General features: G+C 51.8%; 1 long non-coding RNA gene across 3 annotated transcripts; it reads right to left on the minus strand.

The window, feature by feature from the left end:
• Window positions 1–226: 226 nt before the first annotated feature.
• LOC309643558 lies at window positions 227–25,237 on the minus strand. Of its 3 annotated transcripts, none has more exons than XR_014253825.1 (4): window positions 22,848–25,236; window positions 2,235–2,328; window positions 612–713; window positions 227–321 (listed from the first exon to the last, which is right to left on the minus strand). It is a non-coding gene; the product is annotated as an uncharacterized lncRNA (long non-coding RNA). The 3 variants fall into 3 exon arrangements; XR_014253826.1 differs by lacking the exon at window positions 227–321 and having other exon boundaries at window positions 330–713; window positions 22,848–22,937; window positions 24,064–25,237; XR_014253827.1 differs by lacking the exon at window positions 227–321 and having other exon boundaries at window positions 330–713; window positions 22,848–25,234.
• Window positions 25,238–26,856: the final 1,619 nt, after the last annotated feature.

Genomic DNA, 26,856 nt, shown 5'->3' on the forward strand with positions numbered 1-26,856 from the left:
ATGAAGTTTATCATAAGTAGGGTCATCATAAGGGAATTTCTGAATCATTCCAATCAACGATACTAAGACCTTCAACTTTTTGCTGTCTTTCTCAGTGGCGCAACGGTGCAGGAGACATCTCCAAGCAAAAGCAAAACCTTGGTAGCACCCGATCTCAGATCCGATTTTCGCTCCATGTAACGTGCCATGCTGTCGTCCTTCAATCATACCCAAACTACCTCTTTCTTCATAGCCTGCCTTCCTGATACCCTTCCCGGTGACACCGCTTCTGAGGAGGCGAAGTCCACTTCCGGGGGTGGCTGCGCGGGGCCGACTTGTACACTTTAAATGAGCAAATTGTACGGTATGTGAGTTATGTCTCAATAAAGCTGTTTTTTTGGGGGGGGAGGGGGTTGTTGGGTTTTTTTTATAATCTGTTTAAGTGAAAAGGAAATTTATTTACTCTGACAATGGAAAGTCCAGGACAAAGACTTAACATCAGGAGGTTTTGGTTTTTATCCATCTCTCTCTTTGGTCTTTGGATGCATAAAATTCATTCTCAGACTCTTTGTGGTTGGTCACATGGCCATCATCAAATAACCCAGGAGCATGGAGTGTTTTGGTTGACAGACCTGGATCACATGCTTGACTCTTGATGCTGAGGAAGAAGCTCTATCCAGATCACATGGACCAAGAATGTGTGAAGGAGTGGATCCTCAAGTGAAGTTTGTGAGCTATTTCAGGAAGAAGAGGCAACAGATGCTGCTGCAGCAATAGATATTCAATATGGAGACAATCAAATCTTCTGAAAATAATGGTGTTTTTGCATCTTTGTTTCCAATATTTATGCTACCGAATTTTTTTTTCTTGTTGCATTGTCTAGGATGTGCAGAACTATGTTGAAAATTGTAGCAATAGTATTCCTTGACTTTAATGGGAATGCCTATAGTATTTTACCGTTCTAGATAAAATGATGTGGATAAAATCTGACACTCTTTACCCAGTAAGAAAAATACCATTCTAGGCCTAGATGGCTGAAATTTTTTAATTAAAAGTTAATTTTGAATTTTATTGAATGTCAATTGCTATGATCATGAATTTACTCTCTTTTATTTGTGTAATGAATTACATGAATAAATTTTTTGACATTGGACACTTTCTGTATTTCTGTGAATTGCTTTATAATGGAGGGGATGAACAGACTACTTTTCTTATAAAACACAACAAGTAAGTTGTGACATTTTTCTATTTCAGGAGAGCTCCTGGTTAACGGAGAAAAATTTACATACCCATGGAGGGCATATATAAGCCAGGATTCAAGGATATGGAAAAAGGATATGGCAGCTGGCTCTGTTTTCAGGCCCAACTTTTAGGCCTTTGCCTTTCCTGGACCCAAGACACTTACAGTAATCATGTAAGAGGTAAGTGCCCAGGATAGCCCAATCCACCAATTGCTCCTTCTACACGTGACCTATATTAGGGATGGTCATGGGGGTAACAAACAGGATCAAGATCTGATGGAGTGAAAGAAGTATTCAGAAGACAGATGAGGACATGGTGCAGAGAGCCTGTGACTTACCTACAGTTACACAGGTTTTGAGCCCAGGTGGAATACCTCCAAAGCTTGAGCTCCTAGCCTCACCACTATACTATCCTGGAGATTGGTCTGTACTGCTCAGAACAAGGGCTATAAATTCCTTGGAATAGAAATTTCAGGGAAAGGAGGAACCAACATCCTTGTTCCTGGCTGGGTCTGAGGTCTCTTCTGGGCCACAGAGCCCTTTTCACCAGGATCAGATGCATGGTTCCCTCCAATACTGCTGCCCAAAGGGATTCCCAAAGATCCAGTCCACCTATTCTCACACGACCCACAGTTTTGTAGAGAGAGAGAGTTTTTAGGAAAAGGAAAAGCTTATGGAAATCCCAGCCAGACTCAGGTGAGAAAGGACTGACCCCATCACAATGTCCATGCAGCTAACAGCTCTTATGTTCAAAACTGCTAGAGTGGACATCAAAATTAATGGAACCAGGGTTCCTTGGAAGCCTACAGGGCTTTGGTAATCCCTGAAAAGTCTGACTTGTCTTAGTTATGATGAAGGGAGTGTGGGAAAATGTAGGACAAACATTAGTAACAGCTGAAGACAATGTTGGAAGCCCTTGGGGTTAGCCAGCTCTTCCTAACAGAGGATGGTGTTGATTTCATGGGACTGAATAAGGAAAAATACCATTCATTCATATTTTTGATGAATACTTACCTAGTTCCTTCTGTGTACAAGGGAGCCCACCAGTTGCTGGATATACAGTGTTGAACACAGTAAACACGGCCCCTGTTTTGACAGAGCTTTGAGTCTAGTGAAAAAAGAGAGTCAACAAGAGAACAAATTTCAAATTCTGCTAAGAGGGAAAAGAGAGTGTGCTACAGAAGAGGAAGAGAGGGGGTACACACATGGAAGTGTCAAGGGTGAGAAAAAGCCATCTCGTTGAGGAGGGAGGGAGGCCACAGCATGGGTGAAGTCTTGGCAGTAGGAAAGAGCATGTTTTGTTCAAGGAACTGGAAGGTCAGTATAGCAGGAGCATCACGTGCTGGGGGAGACTCATGTGAGATGACCTTGAAGAAGTATCAGGGCCAAATCATGCAGGGCCTCTTTGACCATGTTAAGGAGTGTGGATTTTATTCTAAGTGAGGTGTGAAGCCATTGAAAATGTTTTTCGGCAGGCGAATAAAGTAATCTGATTTCTTTTTTTTTTTTTTAATTGCTCTAACTTCTTTGTGTAAAATAGATAGGAAAGGGCAGCATAGGAAATAGGGAAACTGGTTAAAGGCAAGTTCCCAAATGAGAAATTATAGAAGCTTGGGCCAGAATGGTGTCAGTGGAAATGGAGATAAGTAAATGGACTAGAGATGTATGTTGGGGGAAGAATGAATGGAACCTGCTGATGAAGACAATGTGGGATGTAAGGAAATGTGGAGAACCCATAATTACTCCCAGGTTTCTGGATAGAGCAGTTTACTGGATGGTGATGCTATCTTGAGATGGGAAAGAATGGGGAAGGGGTGATTCTTGAAAGGGTAAATCGAGAGTTCTATTTCAGGCATGTAGAAATTAAACATCTACTTTTAAAACTCTCTTTTATCTAGGATCACACACTGGGCCTTACTCTGGGAGACCCTTGTCTGATGAGGGTGGTGTGGGCTCTACTAGCCAACCACCACGGACTCGAGCACAGGAGAGCCCTGGAAGATCTCATCACCCACTCTTTGCCCCAGACCCACAGTGGCTGTTCTCCAACAGCCTCATGGGGCCCCAAGTACCCCTTCCTCATTTCTCCATCTGGACAGGAGGATGGAGTTGACCCTGGGAGTGATTCTTGGTCTCTACTGGGAAACTGGGTCCCAGCAACCTCCTCCCCCTGTGTCAATCCTCTTCCCCTAAATGCTTCCCGGCTTCCCAGATTGTCTCCAGATAACCCGTACCCTCTCCCCAGGGTGCAATCATCATTCCTAGGGTCAGTTCAGCTCCTTGTATCCCTCAACGTAGGGAGAGTCATGAGTCCATCTGTCATCACCCACCTCCCTGGGAACTGAGGAGGGCAGAGAGCCAGGCCAACGGGCAGAGCACATCTGTATCTCCTTGTTCAAGCCCAGCTCTTCTGGTTAATCTATGGAGAAGTCCAGCTGGAAAGTCTACAAAAATCACAGGAATCACTAGTTTGAGCCTTCTGCCCACACACGCCCCCTCCCCATCACCATGCACATCCTGTTCGTCATCCCAGACTTAGCTTAAAGGTCACCTCATCTGGGAAGGCTTCCTAATTCCCAGACACATCTAGTCACTCTCTCTCCTCCACTTTGACCAGACCACAGTGGCAGTCTGATCATGCTGTGCTGATAATGAAATGGTTTGGTTACCTCTCTCTCTTTCCATCAGATCTGTGCTGTCTAACATGGTGCCCACCAGTCACATGTGGCTATTTAAATTTAAATTAATTAAAATTCAGTAAAATAAAAATTCAGTTCCTCAGCTGCTCTAACCACATTTCAGGTGCTCAGTAGCCATGTGTGTCCAGTGACCCCCATATTAGACATCACAGATTGAGAGCATCTTCTCGATCCGTTGACTAGCACTGCATTAGACTAAGAATCCCCTGAGGACCAAACTGGGTGTTATGCATCTTTGTGCCCCTGCCACCCAGTATAAAATCTGGAACATAGAAGATGCTAAATCTATATGGACCGAATGAGTAGATGAGAGAATAAGTTCTGGACACCTCATGTCAAGAGGAATATGGATGGCCTGCATGAAGTATGTTCCGAAGACAGGAACCAAGAGAAAATACGATGGAGGGAAAAGACAGAGAGGACAACTCAGTGTGGGTAAGGTGGCCTTTCTGTGCCCCAAGACACTAGAATGCTGTTGCCAGTGCCCTTCAATAGCACCACTATGTCGGCACAGAGTTGCATGGGACTGCTCATGCTACCAGCCTCTCCTCTGTGACATTTTTACCTCTCTGCCAATCCATGTCCCCCATTGTCCTTGAAATCCCCTGAGAAGTCTCCCTGACCAACCCCTCCTGGTCCTACTTCCCACACTCTGTCCAGCATCCCCAAGTATAATTTGAAGGAACTCCATTTGGCAGCTGTGGTCACTGCCCATTTTGTGTCTCAGTGCATATGTCTCATGTCCATGACTCTGCCCTCTCCTTTGGGCTGATCAGCCAACAGATCCCCAAGGATGAGGCCCCCTAAGACCTGGACTCCCCGAGGGCAAAATTTTACTGATCAAGATGAGTAAGGGCCCCCCCCAAGGAGCCCTTTCTCATAAGGCAGAGGGCCCTTAAGGGAAAGACCATGAGATCTGATCTTGTGGGAACAATTCACCCAGAGCCCTGCCCACCATGGCAGACACAGAGCAGGGGTTCGAGGGAGCTCAAGATGATGCTACTTCTCCTGTATAATATCAAGTGGACTTTATGCAACAGTTTCTCCTCAGGGCAGTGGCTGGGCCCTGGGTGAAGTGAGGGACACAGGCCTGAACCTTGAGGATTTGAAGAAGTTGAATCTCCCCTCTTCCACTGCCCTGTGTTTTCCTGTATCAGCTCCCATTTCAGCACCTTGAGGATTGTTTTCTGAGAATCCAGGGGAGATGGACCGGGCAGTTCTGTAGCTCTGACTTGGCTCTTTACGGGTTCCTCATCGACCCTAGAGCTATCCCTGCATCCACTGCTTCACAGAGACCCTCCTGCCATCAGGAAGGGCTCTCTGGCCCTGGCCTCTTAGAGCCCTGCTCTCACCCTGGGCCCATTTCTCTGTGGTCCCCTGAAGTGTATGCACAGAACTGGTGGTAGTAAAGCTTTGCTCTGCCCCTGGAGATAGTTCAGCTTCCTTCCCTCCTAGAAACTAGGCCATTCTCAACAACAGGCCCGAATCCCAAGATGGCGACCCTACCAATGCCCAAGTTGTGGAGGGGGATGTAGTATTTAGAATGTCTTCAGTCATTCACCTTGTCCTTCCTCTAGGCTCTCAATATCACCCTCTTTGACACAAACACTATCCTTTAAAGAGGATAGCAGCTGTTCCCTTTGTCCCATGAAACAGGTCTGGTCGTCAGCAGCTCACCTTTGGAAGCTGGAGGGTAGGCACACCCTGTGCCCCACACACAATCCCTTCTCACTGGTTCTATGTGACACCCCTCCCTCCCATCAGAGGAAAGTCTCTTAGAGTCATGATGTGAAAGGTTCAGCACAGTTCATCTGTATGGGAACACACATCTGCTTATCTGCTATGAGGAGGCTTGGTCGCATACAATTTTGCATGAGAGGTGTCGGGAAAGATATTCCAAGCCTCAGATCTGGCTCAATGTTTTCCCACTAGATTCATTCCTTTGGGTTGAGACTTGGCCTCCCCAGACCCTTTTATTTAAACAGCAGGCTTCCTGCCTCCCCCGAGGGGCTCCTGGGGCTGGTACCACAGGAGAGCTTTGTGAATGCCAGCTGACTCTGTGAGTGGTTCTCGAAAGGGCACCCGGAGCAAGTGGCCACCCCAAAGCCAGCCCCTGTGCTCGTCTCTCCCCAGCTGCCATGGCTGGGAGTGGAGGCTGTCTTTCCCATGTTCGGGGCAAAGGAGGGGAAGAGCTGGAAGTCATCAGGGTGTTGTTTTTGCCAGTGGAGCCCTTGAAGTGGAGACAGGAGAAAAACAAACAAACTCATGTCATCTCCCCAGGGTCCTGGAAGAGGTCCCTTTCACAGCCAGGAATGTGACAGGGAGTGAAGTCAGCCAGGAGGCTGCCTGCGGAGGGAGGGACGCAGGCAGCTGGGCCGAGGATCAGAGGCGCAGAGCCGGGGAAGGGGCCAGAGCTGGGAGGTCCGCTGCCACCATATCCCCAGGAAGGGGCAAAGAGCCACGAGGGAGAGATGTGCCCCAAGGCTGGGAAGGCCCCACGGCACAGCCAGACTTGCATCTCAGCTGGGCCACTTAGAGTCCACTAAAGGATCCAGCTGATGTTCTCCAGAGGTCATTTTTGTGGCATAGATGTGGCAATAATTACAGGGATTTGTCACTGATTCGCAGGGAGACCGTAACGAGGAAGAATAAGAGGGTTAGAAGTAGATACACAGAGAGCAAAGAAGGTCCCAGGAAGGAGACAAAGTGCCAGGGAGGGGACCAGCCCCAGGCTGAGCAGCCGAGTGAGACCAAATGGACGAGAGTCAAGGTTAGGCTGAGCTTGCCCAGCCTTCTGGCTCCACAGGAGGCCTCTGATAGGTCGCGGGTGGCCACGTGCACCACACTGCTGCTGTTTCAGGAACCCCGACCAGAAATCCACGGCATGTCCCAGCCTCACCTCTCTATCGTGGGGCAGCACTGGGCCCCAGGCTCAGTTTTCAGCTCACCGCAGTCCCTAGGAACAGGGGAGGGGGCGAGGGGAAGATGTGGGGCTTCCCATACATCCCCCTTCCTCCTCCAAGCTACCGCCATGACTTCGAGACCGCAGGCGCGGCCCACCTGCTCCCCCTTTTCCCTGTGCATCTGAGGGGGTCTGAGATGTGCTCTGCTCTGGCTCCCAGCCGTGTGGGAAAGCTGGGCTACACCCTGCGGAGCCAGCAGCCCAATTCTCCCAGCAGCTCTCTCGGTAGCACTGGGGTGACTGTAAACAGTCAGCGACTCAATATCCCCTTTCTGCAAAAGGGAGACACATCCCGACCTCATCTCACCCACAGTGGAGGGTTAACAAGAAACCAGAGTTGCCAGAGCACTCAGGAAGCAAACTAAAGCATCTGAAGTATTCTAGGAGAAAGGCCTCTCTTTGGGAATCTTCTGCTGTAGATGCTGAATCCGTCCCCAGCCTGAGACGCGGCTGTCAGAGCATCTGCTCCAGCTTCTCCACGGGCAGGTGGGAGGACAGAGGCCCACCTGGATCGCAGGCCAGCCTGCTCAGCATGGCTCTCAGGGAGGCCAGAGGAAGGGGAGCATGGGGGGAGGCAGGCCCATCCTCTGGAAGCCTTGTCCTTGTTCCTGTGTTCTGATAAGTGCGTTCTACCTGGTACCTGAGACCCAGGATCCACCCAAACCCATTCTCCGAGTCTGAACCTCCACCCTGAGATCCTCTTCGCACCATTTTGAAACCCAGGCCTGGGCTTTGCTCTTGCCTCTCCTCCCAGAGGCCCAGGTTCCCTCTGAATCCCCAGCCCAATGGCCAGAGCCCTGTCCCTGCTGCCAGACCCCTGACACCCCCCACCTACCGCTCCTCCTGACTCGCTGGGCTCTCACTAAGATGTGAACCCTCTGTGGGCAGGGATCTTGGGTCTCTTGTTCACTGATGGATCCAAAGCTCCTGGAGCAGTGCTAGCACAATGGAGAAACCAATATTTGTTGAATGCGCAGAGGCCTGAACCCATCATAAAAGAATCGGTGAGAAAATGGAACCCATGGATTAACGGTGAACCCACCAGGAAAGACACTCTGGGGTGGACACCTGCATCTCACAGCCCTTGCCCCTCACCACAGTTTGTCACCTCTCCGAAATGACTCAATCCATCCCACAGAGGAGCCCTCCCTCCACCAGCCCAAGTCCTGTAGCTCTCCAACGCCTGGCGGACTCCTCCAGCCTCCTCCTTCCTTCCTGGGTGCTGAGTGTCACCATGGCCCCAGGGACAGTCCCTAATCCATCAGGCTACAGGCTCACCATCCACATGGAGCTCACCAGGCCCCATCTGGTGGGTCCATCCTCCCAGCCTAGGGTGTGGCTGCTCAGAGCTCACCCCTGTCTTGGAGGCTGTCTAGGGTGGGGGCCCTGGCTGGACCCAGCTCCCAAAACCTAATGACTCATCAAGGGATCAGGTTTCTTCAGCCTCCCTCATATGTGCACTCCCAGTTCCTCTCCCCTGCCTCTCTCTCCATGTCCTTAGCACCCTCTTCCACTTGCTGGCTTCCCAGGGGTCCAGATCCAAGGCCATTTCCAGCTGCCAGCACCCAGACCACAGGGAGGCCACTATCTCTTCTCCCTGGGACTCCAGACCCAAGGAAAGGCCAGGACCTTATGTTCCTCTGCTACATTCCAGGCAGGACTCTAGCGGGAGAGACAGGGAGGCCACCAAGGTGGTTTGAGCTCCTGGGAACAGCCCGGCTTCTTCCCTCCCACCCCACTCTGCCTTCCCATCACCTCTCAAGCTTTCGGCCTCTAAGTTGCCAGAAGGAATCTTGGCCCAAATCTTCACAACCCCTCCTTCCACCTCCTCCAAGGTCACCTCCTCCTCTCCCTCTTGGCAGGGCCCTGAACACCCCACTCACCCTGTCATTCCCTTTTCCTGTCCCTGAGAAGTAGCCTGCTGGCTCAGAGATCTTAGAAAAGTTCTAATGAAGGTATAGCCCTAAAGCATGACAACCCCTGCCATTTAAGGGATATCATGTCTGCACTGTTCCCTTCACCCCAGCACAGACAGACCATAAACCAGTGTGGAGAACACACTCGAGGGAGAGACTATCCCTCAGGCTGTCCCCTTAGCCTCAGACTCTCCTGCCCTGGACACAGACAGGGCCCTAACTCTGGTCCTCATTTGACCCCAACTGTCCCTTCACAATGACCCTAGGCCCCTCCAGCCAACTCTCAAGTATGGGACACAAAGCACTTGAGAGAGCAGATTTTAGAGGCTTTTGGAGACCCTCCTCACAGCCCACCTTGGGTGGGAAGGGGCTGGTCTCCCACAGTTCACTGCCTCATAGAAACTCTTCTGACATCAGGAAGGGCTCTCTGGCCCTGAGCCCTTCCAGGCCTGCTCTCATCCTGTCCCTGTTTCTCTGTGCCCCACTGGCTCGTATGAAGGTTTGGAGGGTGATGTATTTACCGTGTCCTCAATTATTCACCCTGCCTGACCACTGGGTTTATTCAAGCACTATCCCTTCTACAGCCGTGCTCATCTCTTAGGCCCCTCTTAGGCCTCTGATCCCATTCAGCTCTCCTGAGGTCTCCATGGGTCTCTCTCCTGACCCTCGCTTGGATCCCCACCAGCACTCTGAGTCTCTCTTAAGTGTGGATGTCCCTTCTTCCATGCTTATCTCATCCCTGGGGCTCCTGAAACGCCATGTACTGTCATGGCCTGCCCTTCTGGATATATCGGGGTCTCTGGTGGGTCCGGTGTGGCAGAAACACTGAAGATGATTCCAGAGGTGGCCAGAGTCCCAAACACCACATTTCCTGCCCCAATTCTTTCCCTTCCCTTTCCCCAACTGCCTAAAAATGTGCCTCTTATGGATTTGTTTAAATAATAATAATTTCTGTTAAAAATGCAAGCTGTTCTGCAAAGGCTAGGCCCTTCCTTCCCTTCCTCACATTGACCTTCTATCTCTACCATCTGACCTTTACGGAACTTTATTAAACTGCAAAAAGACGGGGCATCTCTACTGCTGTTTTTCACCAACTCCACCTTATGTTTCTCTGTTCCTTCATTTGCCAAATATTGATCAACACCTGCAATATACAAAGTGCTGGGCACTTTCTGTCTTCTTTCTCCATTAAAAAAAAAAATTATTTATAAAGTAGAGCCAGGAATCCCAGACCAAGATAAAGTCTGACCAAGGATAAAGCTGGTCCATCCCAGGACTGAGTGGGGCACAGAACGTGGTGTGCGGAGTGGAGACTAAATTCCAAGAACCCCTTCTGACTTAAAATTCCAGTGGGCACCTGCCTCTCCACTGCTCGCTAATGAAGCCACCATTGACCAGCAGCCCCTCCCCACCCCCAATCCACTTGCACTCAGAAACCAGGGAGAATCTTCAGAACACAAATCAGATCCACATCCCTTCATGGTGCACAAACTACTGCATGATCTGGACCCCGATGACCCTCCCGTCTCATCTCAAGTTGTGCGTCCTCTCACTTGCTACAGACACACAGGCTTTCTTTGGGACCGCCACGTGCCATTTTCCATGTGCCTCCCTCACAACTTACACACGTGCTCTGCCCAGCCCACCACACCTTTCCCCACCCCCACTCTCTTCTTCTTGCCAACTTTTTCACATCATCCACATTTCAGTGTAAGTGGCACTTCTTCAGAAAGGGACATCTAACCTGACCTTCAGGTGAGATCAATGCCCTGTTGTATGCTCTCATCATTACCCTTAGCATCATGAAACTTCAATAACCATTTTTGTAATCATGTCTCTTTCCCTCAGCTAGAATCAGCATCTTGAGAGAGGGGTCCTGTCTGGGTTGGCTGCAAACATTGGGCTCACTCAAGTAGCTCCAGGCCTTTGTGGGAAAGAGCTCCAAGGCCTCTGACACACCCCTCCTTCTAACCGACCGGTTGAAGCCCGCATGCCAGATCAGAGCAGCAGAGAGGGAACCAAGCTGGGTTGGAGATGTTGCTCCAAGTACGTTTAGACCAGAGCTCCCAGTAGCCTGTACAGCACATTTGTGAGATTAGGAAAAGATGCTCCTTTTCCTGGGATGCAGGGGTGCAGCCCAATAGCAGAGCACAGGCCTTCATGAGTAGAGTCAGGCCTGGCTGCCTTTCAGCTCCAGCCTACCCATGGAGCAAGTGCCTTTTTGCAGGACATGCCCTGATTAAGACCCAGGTACAAAAACGGGCTAATTTGCAAGCTAGCTAAAGGCACTGACCCATGTTCTGAAACTCAGCAGCTTTCTCAAGACCCAGTTGGGGCTCTAGAAGTTATGTCCTCTCTTTTCTCACAGGGCCTTTGAAGCCTCTCTCAGAGTTCTATTTCCTAATCTGGCTCTGCCAACATCTCAGGCCCTTCCACAGCTCTGGCCACTTTCCCTCCCTTAGTTCTTCCCAAACCAATGTTTCCCCCTCCCCTACTCTCTTCCCACTTCTGCTGACATCTGTCATGGGCCTTACTAAGAATCATGTTTGAGAAGGGGGCTCATGCCTTGGGGACAAGGCATCCCCAGCTCTGAATACTTCAGTGAGCTCCCAGCTATGCTTCTGCAATTAGTGACAGCAGGTTGCAGGAGTGAGAGGTATGTGTCTCCATTCAGCCAGGGGGAAACATAGGTGTGAATTCCAAGAGCAGGGCTCTGGGAGGCAGCGGAGAAGCCAGTATTGCATCCATCTGAACAGCAGGAGAACCCACATTGTGTGATAAATCCACTGCAGCATTCCCAGTCCTCAGCAAGTTCTGGATGACCAGTCAGTGAGCAGCTGCACTGCAGCTGGGACAGCTCCTGCCCTCCCTGTCCTCCCCATGTCTGACCTCCGCAGGCCCAAAGGATCACACTGCCCCCCAAGCCAGCAGCCTGTCGTCAGCATCTTATTTCACTCTCTCCCCATCCTCCCGCTCAGAGCGTGCGCCACAGCTCATTCTCCCAGGGTGTCTGAGACAGAGCAAAGGCACAACTCAGGTGGCAGATGACAAGCACTTCAAGCCCCATCAAAACTGAGCCTTTGGCCCCTAGGGGTTTTCCCCACATGTTGCCACAGGGATTCAGTCTGGCCACATGAGGCTGTAGACATCTCGCTGTCCGTGTCCTGCTTCCTAGCTGCTGGCACTCTCCAGAGCCGAGGGAGCATGCCGTTGGAGCTCCTGGGGACCCAGATCTGTGGCTTCTGGCTTGAAGTAGTGTGAGAACTGCCTTCTCTTCCCTCCACCAGCTGCCCAGCCTTTTGTGGGCCTTTCTCACATTCTGCCTTCAAAGAGGCAGCTGGTGCTGACAGCAGAGGCCCCTCATTGTTCTTCCACTTCTATCCTGGCTCTAGTTCATCAATTCTTGTCAAGAAAGGAACTGAAGCCAGGGGTTCTAATCTTCCCAGCTCAGAGAATAATTTATTCAGAAAACCCCTCTTCCCTTGGGAGCTTGATTTTGGTATTGGGTTATAATGGGAAGGAGAAATCCAGGCCAATGGACTTGCTTGCCATAGAGATCTGGACATATCTTAGCCAGCAACATCAACTTACTGCAGTCAAAACCATCATCTTCAACACCATGATCATCACCACCATGAATATGGTCATGAAAACCATTACCACCATTGCCACCATCCAATGAACATCATCAGTCTCGTCATCCCCCTCATCGTTATCAGCTTCTCCATTATTTTCACCATGATTATTATCAACAACACCAACAGTCATTACCACCTCCACCACCAGCAGCACAATCATCCCCACTTATTACTAACATCTCCACCACAGTCATTGCTGTACCACTTTCACAAGCATCCTCATCAGCTTCTGTTGATCAACAGACATTTATCAACATCCTCATCATCACCCTCATCAGTTTTAGCATCAACACCACAACAGTTACACGCTCACCATCTCCTTCACAGATATCATTACCACTGCTGTCATCGAGCATCCCCAGCATCTAATCACTATCACCTTCACCATTACCACCACCAAGCATCACTTATCCTCTTTATTCGGATGATTTTCTCTGTAATGGATTCTGTGAAATTCAGCTCTATTCGAAAAATCTATACTAAACACAATCTATGAATTTAACACTCAGTGGATTATTCAAGTTGAATTAGTTGACTTTTGCTGTATAATGAACAACCCCCAAAATTGGTGGCTTAAAACAACAAATATTTAATTATTTAGCATATGATTCACGGGTCAGTTGGGCAATTCTTCTGGTCTGGGCTGGCTCAGCTGATCTCCACTAGGCTTCCTTACACGTCTAGTCAGCTGATAGGTCAGGTAGCAACTGGATGAAGGGTGGCCTCGCTCACATCTGATGGGCACCTTAGTTCTCCTTCATGTGGCCTCCCATCCTCCAGCGGGCTAGCTCAGGCTCATTCACACAGTGGTCTCCGGGGTCTAAGCTTAGCAAAATGGCAAGCCCCAATGCACAAGGGTGCTTTCCAAGCCTCTACTTACATCATGTTTGCTAATGTCCCATTGTCTAAAGTAAGTCACAAGGTTGGCATAGACTCAAGAGATGGAAAGACAGACCACCTCCTGATGGGAGAATCTACAGTGTCACTTTGCAAGGGCATGGATTCGGGGAGGGGAAGAATTTATGGCCATTTTACAATTTACCATACAGTGGGCTTAGAAAAAGTAGAAGACCTATTCTTCACAACCAAGAGCACACACTGGCTAAGAAGGCTCTAATATAATGCACCTTTTTATTCAGAGGAGTGCCCTTGGAGTAGCTTCCAGAACTGGAGTAACTTCCTACCCAGAGTCACTGAGTCCTTCCATTTTGCCTAATTCAACTTCTACAAACTCCTCAATTCGTCACCTTCATCTTTTGTCTCTCAGATTTCCTTCTTCTCTGGCTTTCTCTGGTCTCTAAGGACCATGACTCTGCAGGGACCCCCTTTTCATCCTCCTCTTCCAGAGACTCTTTCCATTTCTGCTGGACACGGCTTATGAAACGTCTCAGATTCTCTCAGACCCTCAGCTGCTTACCCCCCCCCCCCTCAGCTGCCACCACAGTCAACTGACTCCACACATGCTCACACAGTTCTGTTGTCTGAGTTTGACCAGCTGCCCCGCCAGAGTTTCAGGCTCCTACTGCACTTTCTGTCTTAGAAGAAACATCAATATGCAGAGTGTGGGCTCTGAATTCATAAGCAACTGCTGAAGGAGCTGAGTGATACAGTCAGGACGCTCAGGTTAGCTCCCTATGAGATGGATTTTGGCAGAGAGAAGATGGGAGAGGACTTCAGATAAAATTCTCTCTCCTTTCCCTTTCTAATGGATTGTTCTAAGGCACACTTTTTCTGTACAGTCTGTCCAGAAATGTCCTGCCTTGCTGATGGGATGCACTTACATCTTGATCGGCTGTGTCTCTTTGCAGCTCGTCAGGCAGCAATGGCCGGTGCAATAACTATCATCTTGCATTCGTCCCCATCCTTTACTGCTTCACTTCCACTTTGCTTCACTCTTGCTGCTCTGGATTTGCACCTCCCAAATAAAGCAGTATCACGTAAGCCTTACCTCAGGCTCTATTTTCTAGGGAACCCAAACAAAGACATCATCTTAAAGGAGTTCATAGTCAGGGATGTCTTAGGAGGAAGCCAAGGACATCAGGGGCTTACTGGTTATGCCTTCTAGCAAAAGAAGGCTGCAAAATTGACAGATTTTTTGTGGTGTTAGACAGTGGAGGGTGGGACATCTTCCCCCCACTCAAAACAAAATAGTAACCCATTTCTAGGAGGCCAGGGCTTGGGGATAAGGGTCTAGGAACTCAAGTCCCTGTTGTCCCAGCTCCCTGGGGAAAAGACTTCCTTTTTATTTTCTCTTTGCCCTGACACAAGTACGCAGGTGCAGGCCCAAAGATTCTTAGTTGTGCTAAGTATTAGGATTAGTCTTTGCTTTCTATCTGAGCCGATGGGTGTGAAGCTTCCCAAGTCCAGAGATCACCTGGCAGCTCCTTGCAGACCAGGACTTTGACTTCCTCATCAGGCTAGGTTTTTCCAAAGGCAGGAAATATGTGGCTCCCCCTAAAATCCAGCCCAGGATGACTCAGCTGGTCAGGAGGACAGAGCCCAGCCATGCGGCTGACGTAGACTCTGCCTGCTCCTCTCTCCCCTGATCATCTCCACTGTCCCCAGCTGTGTCCTGGCCTCCTCTCTCCTTCCCAGGGTCCGGCTCTCATTAGAGAGCTCACCACCATGCTCCCCTCGGTCTTCCCTGTTGGAGATTGAGTTATGTACATGGAGTTGTGGTCCCCTTTGTCCTTCTGTGTGTGTTCATGAAACTGGATGAATGAACTTTCAACAAGGTTCTAGAACAACGCTAGCAAGTAACCCCACAAAGGTATTTATACAGTGGGAAAATATTTTCATTTGAAGAAATTTAAAGCCCCTCACTCTAATTACTTTGCATTTGGGTTTCCCAAAAGTCCCAGCAAACCAGAGACAGGCCATGCAATGTTTCGGTCCTTGTGTCGCAGGACTGAGACTGAGTCCATGCCTGGAGAGGGGCGGGTGGTCACTTGGCCCTGGTCTCTAACTTAGGGCAACATCAACTCCACATCCATCTCCTGAGCAGCTCTCCTGCCTTTAAAGACACCTGAGTCTAAAACAGAATACAGACAAAATATCACTGCTTGCCCATTCCTACCCGTGGCCCAACCGCTTTTGCAGGAATTCTCCTTGCAGCTCACCCACACCCTTCTGGCTGTAGTTCAAGCCTGTTTCTACCTGCCAATTCGTAGTGAAACTTGGTGCTCTGCTGCCATGCTTCATTCATTGGCTCTGGTTTGCAGGGGCACAGGGTTTAGCTGGCTCCTTGGAGCTCTGGTTAACACTGAGTTCTACTTAACACTCAAAAGTCCAAGAGCACTGGCCAGGCAAGGCCGGGTTCTGTCCTTTCTCCTGCTAGGCATGCTCTCAACAGGCACGGCTAGGTCTTTGATTGCCAAAGTATCCTCAAGGGCAACTGCTGGGGTATGGCATGGGCTGCTGAGACCCATCCCTAGCACAGCAGGGTATGGGCTGCTGGGACCAACCAAGGTCATGCAGCACCTCTGGAGGGGCAACCCTTGTGTTCTTGGGTCCATTGTGAGATGCAGTCCATCTGCCGATGATATTAAATCATAAAATACGGTGCTCAGGGCATGGTGAAACTTTGCAATGCCCTGTCCCTGTTGAAAGCCCCTTGGATCTGATTGGTTTGGGATCAAGGGCAGACACCAGGATTCCTCCACTAGAGCCCTCAGTTCCCCTTTCCAGACTAATGACTACATTTAGCATACAGCAAGGAAGACAGGTGAAGACCTTGTCTTTGCAAACAAGACAGCAGGGGAAAGGGGAAGGGAAGGACCATCTAAGGAGCCTTTAGCATGTATGTTATCCTAGTAAACACTCAGAACGGCCCAATGGGGTAGGCTGGCCACCCCCATTTAATCTCAGACGTGGTCTTCTTAGACAAAGCTCAGGTCTCTTCTTTCCTTCTGGAAAGGAGGAGGGAGGGAGGGAGAGAGAGAAAGTCTTTGGTAACAAGCAGTCCCAGTTCAGCAGCAGCAGTTGGGGTTTCTCCAGACCCCACCACAACTCTCACCCTACCCAGTAGGCTGCTTTATAGCTGTAAATAACATGACAGCCTGTCTCCAAGCAGACTCCAAGGAGAGAAATTGATTGCCTCTTATTCTAAGAAGGTTCACCAGGGCTCCCTCTCCCTGTTTCTGTGATGCTCTTGATCTCCCCTCCCGTGTCTCAGCTTCATGCCCAGATGCTGAGGGAATTCCTGGCGTCCCAGCTAGGTATGGCTACGCCCAGAGGAAGGCAAAGGACCTGTTTTCCTGTGTCTCTGTCTTCAGAGTGAGGCATCATTTCCTGGAAGCTCCCAACAGACCTCCTTCATATCCCACTGATACATAAAGGGATTATTGTGATAGATAAATTAGAGCAGCAGCTGGGATCAGGTAGGCTTTCTCTAAGAGGCAGCTCCAAACCTGCCTGGAGTAGCTCCTCCAAGCCCCACCTCACACCAAGCAGTGTATGGGGAAAAAAAGGAAAGGCCTCTACCATCCTGCCTCAGGGCCTCACGTCCGACAAGGATGCGAAACAAGACAACATAGATGGATAAGTGACTAGGCATAACCTCAGTTCTTAGTTCTCAGGAGTTGGACAGGAGGCCCTAGAGAGAAGGCGGGGCCTCTGCTAGGCCCGCAAGACGCCTTTCACTGGGGCTGAGACACAGAGGCAGGATTGGGCTGGACACTCGAGAGACCGTGTGGAACTGAGCAAGCTGGGTAGGAAGAGGGGGACACAAGATTAGGAGGGAAGAGGAGGCTGATCTGAAAGGAGGGGAGGCTTGAGCTCAGAGTCGAAGAAATTCAGCAGCTGTCATCTCGGCCCTGGGTCTGGGCAGACATCCTCCCTCGCCCAAACCGCATACACCCCATAAAAGGTTTTCTCCGGGTAAGACCCTGTGAGGACATGCCGGGGAAGCCAAAGGCCAGTACGGGAGGACAGAGCAGCTGGGAGTCTGGAGATGGCCCCGGACAGACCGTGAAGGCCTCCCCCGGGAAGCTCCCGGCAGGGGAGAGGCACCAGCACCCCTGCGTATTCCCTCAGGTCCATGATAATTACCGTGGAGATGGGAAAACTAGGGAGAGTGTGCCCCCCACTGGCCAGCTAGGACAGGACCACTGCGAGTGTCGGGCCCAGGCCAGGCCGGAGAGGCCTTCAGGCCTTAGTCCATCTCCCCCAGGGGCTGCCCCGTCTGGGGAAGGACTGCAAGCCTCCAGACCGTGTGCCTTCCTGGTCCTGGGGAGGACCTGTGGGGCCTCTCCCTGTCTGGAACTTAATTTATGTGCTCCCACTGCTGTCGGCCGGGTTTTGCCCCTGTGGTCAGAGAGCCGGGGACAGAACAACCTTGGTGTGCACGCTCAAAAGGGAGTCTATCAGAAGTCTCTCTCCCTCCCCTGATATTAGGGTTGGTGAAGTTCCCAAATATGGCACTGTTCAGAGAGAAGCTGTTCCTCCAGAAGGCAGGAGTCTGGAAAGCTCTAAAGGATCTTCTGAGGGAGGTAAATCCCAGCAGGGTGGGAGGGGAGCGTCGTCCCAAGGATTTTCCAGCTCAGTGGGCTCCAAAAATGAAGAGAAAACTCAGGTCTCCCCCAGCCCAAGAGAGACTGGGGCTCCCTCCAATGTGAGAGGCTGGAGGCCAAGGTTTTCTGGCCTCTGGCTTTCCCTCACTCAGGTGTTCAGGCTTCTAAGGGAACCTAGGAGTTGAACGAGTTAATTATTTTCTCTTATACGGGAGAAATCATGCCTTTTATAAAGGTTTCCCCAGACCTTTCAAAACATAATGACGTTTCCCATCACCTTGTTTTTCTTCCTCACCTAAATCCCTCCTGCTGCAGTTTAAGCCTCTGGGACAGAGTAACGTGCTAGGCCAAAGCTGAATGTTTCTGTCTTAAGAGGGCCGCAGCTTCTGGGAGAGACAGGCTAGGCCCTCCTCAAAGGAAAGAGGCCTGCAGCAGACAAATATACAAAGTAGAGCAGAAATCATAAACACATTTTATTTCTAAATAATTTTAAAACCACTGGCCTTGTAGCAAATTGGAATATATTTCCAGAATCGACTCAGAGAGATTTTTTTTTACAGCAACATATGAAAAATGTCATTTAAACATCCACCAACAGCTGCACCACATGTTGGGCTCTTAGGAAAACACGTTCATTCTTTTCATCAAAGTCCCTTGATTAATGTTCCACTTTTCTTTGACACTTTTTCCATAGTTTGGGGGGGAAAAAAATCAAAGGCTGTACTATTATCTGGAAGAAAATTAAACCAATAAGATTTAATGTCTGCTGTATTCTACAGTCATGGTAAAAAATATCGTTTAGGCCTTGGGCCAAATGCAAATGAACATTACGCAGAGGGTACATCCCTGCGTGGGGCTTTTGGGAGGGGCGAGGCTGGGGCAGATGGGGGGGCAGAAAGAGCTGGGGCTGGGGAAACAGTGGGGAGGGCTAGCGTGAAGGTTTTGGGGCCAGAGGAAGGGAGGCGGGAACAGGTCTGCACAGAGGAGATTTTCCTGACTGCCAACCCCAGAGCAGGGGGGCAGGGTGTAGAGTGCATCGAAGGGTGGGGACCAGTATTGCCCACCTGCAGCAGGGCCTCCTGGGATGCTGGGATTTTGTGAATGGGACGGGCAGAGGAGGGAGACGGATGGAGCAGGAAAGAGGGAGGAGAAAGCAGCAAGAGGAGCGACTGCGCCAGTAGGAAGGCTAGGCAGATGGAGTGAGGGGAAATCGCAGCGTGTCTGGCACGGCAGCTCATGCTGTAATTTAAAGGTCAACTCAGTGGAAGAGGAAGAGAAAAAAGGGGGAGGAGGTGGTGTTGAAAAGACTGCCTCTTCAGTATGGCACTTAACCCCTCCCATGCCCATGCAGCCCCACTTGGCCTTTTCTCTTGACTTGATGTCCTCTGAGTTCTGGGGTCCCCCTGTTCCTACCTCCCATCCCCCAGTGTGGGCTCTGGAGGCGGCAGACCTAGCTCTGCCTCCTGCCTCCTTCCGTTACCTCATCAGAGTAGAAGCCAAGTAACCTCCCAAACCTTAGTTTCTTCATTCATAAAATGGGGATGATAAAACCTAATCTCCCCAGTTGATTATAAAAGTTAAATTGTATGACAGTGTAAAGGCTGGGAAAACTCATTAAAAAGTTGCAAATCTTTCTGGGCTTCTCTAAAGAAAGTGGCTTGAATTCCCTTCAAGAAAAACGTGTCCCTTTGTTCTAGGAAAACCACCATTTGGGCAAATAAAAACTAGTAGCCATCCTTTGTCCTAAGGCACCCTCTGTCCTTGGAGACAACTGGTCACCCTTAGACTGAAGGCTGTGAAGATGACATTTGCTCGTTGTCTGCTTTCCTCTTTGTCTTTCACCAGTTTATTTTGTAAATGAGTAAATCTTTTAGCAGAATATCTCTCTCTCTCCTCTCTCCCTCTCTCCTTGCTCCCTCTTTCTCTCCCCCCCCCACCCCACCCTCAACTGGCTGAGTTGCTTCTTGGGGAGGAATGTTACTTTTCTCTGCATGGATTTGGGCTGCTTTGTGCCTATAAATTATAGCAAGTTCTTGAGCAGCTATGGAGGTTTCTGTTGGAATGGTTTTTTGCCAGAGGGCTGAAGAGGAAACCCCAAGGGCTACACAAAAGACTTGCAGGCTTGGGTTAGAGCTCAGGCTGGGGGAGGCCGTATAAAGTAAATGGACAGGCCCACAACTTCCTGCTATGGTGCTATTGAAGGATGAAAAGCCCAGACTGAACCAATGTGGTGCTCTCTTGCCATGCAAGGGCCATGGGACAAGCCCACACTGCCTATTGTCTATGGCGGGACAGAACACAGGACATGAGGGGGTTCCGGAGACCATTCCTGTACTCCCAGGCCTGCTGCTGGGCTAGAGTACCCTGGTCTCATGGAATTGGCCCAAGGACTGACTGGAACCCAACTGGCCCCTTGCTTCCCTTCCATTACCCCCAACTGTGCAATGAGTCTAATTTAAAGTCATAGCCTAGACTCTACTGTTCTGGAAGAGCCAACTCCTGCTCCTCCTATCAAGACATGGCTTTGAAAGGCTTCGGTTGGAAAGATGGATATGGCCACGGTGCCATGGCTGGTGATGGGGAAGATGGAGGGTCCTTCTTCAGAGCCCCCACCACTGGGGCTGCAGGTAGCCACGTTCTAAGCCAAGAACTAGGAAAGTTATACCTCTTCCTCTGGTCTCTCGAGTATGATAAAGGCCTCCTCTCCTTTGAACCCACAATGACCAGGATACTTCAGCCCAGGACAGGTTTGCTGCTAGGCTGAGCTCTCTGGTTAGATAGTAAAAAGGGGCCCCAGCCTCTTGGCAGGCAAGGATGACATTGCCTTGCTTTCTGTCTTTCCTTTCCTGTTTTTCCCCAGTCTGTGGTCCCTTCTTCCTTGCAATGAAGGCTGAGCCTCTCTTAGAAGGTGGGGCCTTTCAGCGCAGGGAAGCTCAAGTCTACCCTGAGCTCTACGCTGGTTCTGGGTGTGTCAGGACTTAGCAGGGTGGGGTAAGGTTGTTCAGAAGAGGTGCCCAAAGAGGATCAGTGCCTGGAGATGCGAATGGGCCTTGACCTTACGCCTGGTGGGCAGCAAGGAAACTCTAACTCAGGGCCCTTTGGCAGCCACAGGGCTAGCAAAAGGGAGCCCTTGCCAAGGGAAGAAGCTCCCTTTGTCCACTTGAGGGCTGTAAGAGAACCCCTGGGGAGAGCAGCACTCTTCCATAGCGACCACCAGGGGGCTCTGGGGGACCCCGCAAGAGCTGCTTCTGGAGGAGAACCTTCAGTGACCCCTGGCCTGGCCTGTAGCCCTAGAGCAAATGAGAGAACTTAAAACTGACTAGCAGAGAGGGCACTCCCTGTCTCCACAGGTATGTGATGAAGGCTGAAGGAGTTGTCTTCCAACAGGGGAATTGGTTTCTCATGCAAAAGTTTGACATGGGTCCACCCTGGTCCAAGATCCCGTTGGCATGGCCCAGGCAAGCTGACACTGTGTTCCCATTAGCTGATCAGCACACACAGCTCTCTGCCACCAGCCATCCAAAGGACAGCGAAGACTAAAACCAACCAAGCCCGTGAGAGACAAACACAAGTTTCATTCATAGTCTCAATAGAGCCAAATGTAGCTGTTGGCAGTTCCGTGCAGATAATTAGAGAGACAGCTCACATTTGCCTAAAATAACTAAAGAATTGAAGGAATAAAACCTTTAGTTCCAGGGCAAAGGAAACCTGGGGGTTATGATATGTCAACACATCATAAACTGCAGAGGAGCCTGAGGGCAGAGGCAACACCTCCCTGGTTGGGACAGAGGCTTCCCCAGGGCAGAGTCTCTGTCGCCTGCCCCCGACACCACCTACCACATTGGTCCAGAAAACTCTCTAAGGGTGTTTGAGAGAGCTGATGGGCCCACCTCTCAGGAGCCTAGCTGCTGGCTGGGGCTCCTGGAATGGGTTCTGGGCTGGAACACTGCACCCCTGCAGTGGTCCAGATGAGAGGCAGCCTGTGGCAGCCCCCAGCTCCCAGCAGCATCTGGTCCCCTCTCAGCAGCCCTGCCCCTAAGGCCACAAGAGAACGTTATCCCACCAAGAGTGTCTGGCACGCAGTGCTGCTGACGGCCCGTCTCCAGTCAGCATTTTCAAGAGCTACGTGCCCCTGGTACACAAGCCTCCTGTCTCTAGGGAGAGCTTGCGCCACCCACCTCCAGCCTCTGCCTCCTTCCCAGAGTGAGCAGGTCTCCCTGACAGCCCGGGGTCCCCAGTGCCAGCTGCAGCCGCTTCTCTAGGTCACTCTCGGCTCCAAATCTTCCAGCTGCTTGGCCCCCTCTCCAGCCTGAGTTGTCCCGTGTGCCAGGCCTGCTCTGGGCAGTGGGGACACAGAAGTGAGCTGCCCTCTGTGGACCTCCTATTCAGGATGCTGACAGCCTCAAGAATCCTCTAGGGTTTTGCTTTCCAGAGATCCGTCCCAGATCACAGATCCTGGCAGAGACTAGAGGCTATGGTTGAGGGCAGGCTGTTGGGACAAGGAGGGATAGTCAGAATCAGGCTTGCCTGGGATGGGACTCTCAGACAGTTTGGGGGTATCAGCCAGGAAGCTGGGAGGCAGGGAGAAAGGGGAGAGGACGCACCAGCGGCCAGGCTGGGCTCTAGGCTTATAGTCTCTCGGAGTTGGGTTGGGCTCAGAGAGGAGGCATATTGATTAAACTCACACTGAACTATGTGGGCCTCACATCTGGGTCTTAGCCCAGACTTCAGCACTCACTCACTCACTCCCTCCCTCCTTCCTTCCAGCCTGTTTCCTCCTCTGAAAATCATAACGATCACCCCTATCCCTGCCCTGCCCCCTTACAGGGATGCAGTGAGGATCACATGCGACATAAAGACCACTACGAGCATAAAAGGTTTCATTCTCCAGCTCATACTTACATCCCTGCGGGAGAGGGAGCCCACTACCTCTCATGAGGGTGTTGGGTGTGTTGAGGTGGTGTCCTCACTGAGTAGCTCACAAGAAGCACACTGGAAAACCAGAGAAAAAGGCTCATGCAGCTCGAGGCTTCAGCTGGAGACTGGCTCCACCAAGGCAAGACCCTGACTGGGCAGAGGACAGACCCCAGCAAGCCAGAAGGTGATGCTTCTCGTCTTGGAGACTTCCCTAAGCAGCTTTCTCAGCCCTATCCAAACACCTCCCTGGCCTTCACCTGCTCTGTCCTTGCCCGCTGGCATCTGCAGGTCTGCTAAGGTCTGGGACCCTGTCACCCACTCTGAAGACCACACATCTGAGAAGCTAAATGGATTCTGCTTGTGAGCAGCGGTTTTGCCCTGAGCTGCCCCCAGAAAGCCTAAGGGACATCTCCCTCCACGCAGGAGACAAACCCCTGAGATGGGGGGGCGACCTCAGTGTCCCCTCGAGGAGGAGATCCCTGGGAGTGAGGGCATTTGGGGCAGCCCAGGGGACGGGGATGAGAAGCAGGCAGCAAAGGCAGGCAGCTGGTTCAGACCCGTGGCAGGAAGTCACAAACAAGATTCATCCTGGAAAAATGCAACTAATGCTGCACAGCTGGGGCCCGCTAATCAGAAACACAGGCCCAGAGGTGGCAGCAGGGACAGGCCCAGAGGGCAGGGCCGACAGCGAGGTGATAATTGGCAGCAAGGTCTAGGTCTGTCTCCCCACCCTCTCTGGCTGCTGTTTGGAGACAGAGGTTGTCACACTGCGATCTGAGAAAGGGGCAGCTTCTCAGCCCCTGACCTGTCTGCCTGGAGGGGGACGCGTTGCTTATCCATAACCCTAACATCAACTTAAACAAGAGCTGAAGCCTTGGCCCGGTCTCCAGAGGATGGAGTCGGGCACGGTGACCTTTACCTCTTCGCCTCCCTGGTGACAGCGCCCCCCCAAACCCTTGAGGTGTGTCCCCCCATCTCCCAGCACAGCCGGCCATCAGGAGAGGTTCAAGATAAGCCTCTGAGCCCTCAGTGGTCTCCTCTCCATCTGGGCACAGGCTCTGTCCCCTGGGAAAGGCATGAAAGGGAAGGGATTCTGGGGCTGAGGTTATGGGGGGGAAGGTGAAGGACTGGGCTGGGCCAGAACCCCTGAAAGAGCCATTTCTTTGAGTTCAGGAAGCATTTATGAAGCTCCTGCTGTTACCTGCATGCCAGGCACTGGGCTACAAGGTGAATGCAGTCTCTGTCCTCAGGGGATCGCAGTCTACTTGAAGAGAGAAACAAGGAGAGAGGGGCTTTCACCAGAGGTAAGAGCCACGACAGGAGGGCCCCCAGGAGCTGGGGGCTGGGAGAGGGGCACCTGCACCCGCCCAGGACCAGGAGACACAAGATGCCCACCAGGATCCTCCAGGACCCCAGGGTGCGCTACTGGTTCTCATTCTCCCCTTCCCTCCCCTTTCCCAAGCTTTCCTTCTGCCCTGGCCACATCTGCCCTGGGGCAAGTCTTTGGGGCCAGAGCCTGGAGATAGAGGATGGAGGGCCCCCTGCAGGGGAGAAGAGACCAGCCCTGCAGAGCCTCAGCCCAGAGGCTGTCCCCTCTGAAGGGATCTTGCAGTCTCTGTGCTCCCCCCACCCTCAGCCTCTCCTCTGCCCCAGACCCTGCCCGGCTCCACGTGTAGTCACAGCAGCCAGAGGAGGAGAGACATTGGAAAGGCCACCTGGCCCAATGGCACCCATGTCAGGATCCCCTCCGGGCCTTACCAGCCTCTGCTGGAGCACTACTGGGGATGCAAACCCCAACATCTGAAGGCATCCAAGAGCGCTTTTGACAGTTCTGAAGGAGCAAAAGAGCTTCCATGCCCTCCAGGGGCCAGAATCCGCCTCCCTGACTCTTCCAGCCTCGGGTTCCAGAGCTAGGCTCCGGAGCCTCATAGGAGAAATCTTGAAGAACACAGCTAATGTGGCTCTAGCTACCTCCCTTCCCAGGACGCTCGGCCCCTCCCAGCCCTGCTGCCTCAGGGACCCCCCCACTCACCCCAATCCCCGACCTCCAGGGCTCCTCACTGCCCTTGACCTAACACTTCACACCTCCCTTACCAAGGCCCAGACAAATCTGCGGCTGCAGCCTCAGGTCAAGAGCCCCAGGTGTCACGCAGGTGACAGACAGCACAGTCCCTGGCTTCAGGATCAGCATCAAGTCCTACAGCTTGTCTCAGGCTGTCACTGGTTGGAAGTCACTGGTGGCTCGTCCTGTTGGTAGGAACCTTTCTTTCGCCACCCAAGTTGTCTACTAGAGGCACCTCCGAGAGCAGAGGTCCTCTGAGCCCCTGGAGCACTCTGACGGCGTGCGCAGGCCCACAACCTGCCCCTCCCATCTCCTCCCAAGCCTGACTCGAGTCCCCACACTGCTCCGGCAGAGCTGTCACTGAAGGGTAAGGCTTGGTATCTGGCCGGCCCTCCCAAGTCACGGAAAGCATGGGAGGCATGAGGCAGGGGGCCTGGGGTAGAGGTTTGAGAGATGGAGGTCGAAGGGATAGGAAGGATGGAGTGGGATTCCGGAGGGCGTGCAGGCAGGGAAGCCGGGGCTGGGCACGGCCTCCGGGAGCCTGAATGGAAGAAGCAGGGGTCAGAGGTCAGGAGCAGGAAAGGAGATGCGGAACCAAATGGCAACGGCGGAGCTGGGAGCTGCCGTGTTGGAGGTTTCCTTACTGCCTGAGTGTTTGCCATGGAATTTCCCGGCCTAATAAAGAAGAATTTAAATAGACCACAAGTTGCTTAATGTTGACTGTATAAATAATCCAAATCCCCAGCTCCCTTTGTTCCACAAGCTATTTGTGTCAAGAAAGGGGAAGGGGGGTGGAATCTGACAGAAGCCACCGTCCCAGATCTCGGGATCTGGGGACTCTGTGTTCTCCTCCACCAGGGCCCCAGGGAGCAGGGGTTGAGGCCTGGGAGGGGGAGATTCCGGTTTCCCAGCGAAGCCTGCCGTTTGTGAGCATGCACACGCTGGCACGTCATCCCCAGACAGACTCACGTGTGTGCATGTGTGCGCGCGCAGGCCCGCACAGGCCGACTCTAGTGCACACGAACGCGTGTACACACCCAGACACACAGCAAGCACAGCGGGGCTCAGCTGGGGCGCCAGGCACAGGGCCTGTCACGGGGCAGGTCCCAGCCCCTTCCCTGCCCCCTGCTGCTCAGCGACCCAGGGGCCACCTGGCTCGGGAAGAGGGACCCTTCAGAATGCTGGTGGGTGTGTGGCAGAGCGGTTTCAGTCACACCGAGTCACTTCCAAAGAGGGTTCCTGTGGAGTAAGCGCACGAAAACCGAGTTCAGAGTCTCCGAACCCCACAGCCGGCCAGTGACCAAGGTCTCCATCCCCTCCTCCCTCACATAACCAAGCCTGCCACGTCCACCTATGCTGAGGTCTCAGAGGAGAGGAGGAGACACGGTCAGCCCAGAAGGTTGGGCCCAGGGCCAGCATGAAAGTTTCTAGCCCCTCAGTGATAGGCATGGCAGGAGGAGGGCAATTTCGACACAGAAGAGGTACCACCCAATCTGTGGTACCCAAGAGAGAGAAGAAGGAAGGGGAGAGAGTGGAGTGGAGGGGATGGGAGGAGAGGGGCAGGGAAGGGAGAGGAGAAATGGGGAGGGGAGAGGAGAGGCAAAAGGGTGCCACAGGGCTGACGATGACCAGCTACTTCTGCCTCGTGTCCATTCTGACTACTCCATCCCTGTGCGGACCCAAGTTAAATATCTTTCATTTCATCCTCAAATGTGCTCTTGAGCACACTCACACACACACCGCACGGAGCAGAGAGGGTTTGGGGGGTTGGGGGGGACGTGCCTCACACATATTCCCAGGTTAGAAATTCCTGTTCCAGTCCTAATTTTGCCTGGCCCCTGAGCCCCAGGCCTTTCCTAGTCCCCTACACCATGCCACAGGGGCACGGCTCAGACTAGAACGGTAATTGCCGTCTCTGTGCCCAACCCCAAA

Source organism: Balaenoptera physalus (genome assembly GCF_965194825.1).
Source record: "Balaenoptera physalus genome assembly, chromosome: 15".
Taxonomy (NCBI): Eukaryota; Metazoa; Chordata; class Mammalia; order Artiodactyla; family Balaenopteridae; genus Balaenoptera; species Balaenoptera physalus.